Genomic DNA, 407 nt, shown 5'->3' with positions numbered 1-407 from the left:
AAAGTGAAATGGACTTTGAAGTATATACAACAATGTCAAAATCCAACGGTAGAGATGCTAGTTACGCTTTATATTATTAAAAGCAGGTGGCTAGTTCATGTAAAAATATCCATGCATAGCACCTTTTTATTTTTTCCACGCCGAGTTTTTGCAATATGTAATCAGGTAGTCTATGTAGAATTACATAAAAATACAAATTGTACAAAGTCAAAGTCAGGGAATGTGAGACTAAAACGTGATATAACCAGCAATCGAGTTATAATCAGCAATACCTTCTTTCCTTTTATCTACGAAAAAAATGTTAATCATTATATTAGCTTTTATTCCAAAACGCTCCGCCATATTTACTCTTCTATCAAATAAAATCTGATTGAAAATACTTAAGGTGATTATCCAGAATACCTTTG

The sequence above is a fragment of the Penaeus monodon genome, chromosome 25 (assembly GCF_015228065.2).
Source record: "Penaeus monodon isolate SGIC_2016 chromosome 25, NSTDA_Pmon_1, whole genome shotgun sequence".
NCBI classification, from domain to species: domain Eukaryota; kingdom Metazoa; phylum Arthropoda; class Malacostraca; order Decapoda; family Penaeidae; genus Penaeus; species Penaeus monodon.
The sequence above is the reverse complement of the archived record's forward strand: the minus strand, read 5'-3'. Positions refer to the sequence as shown.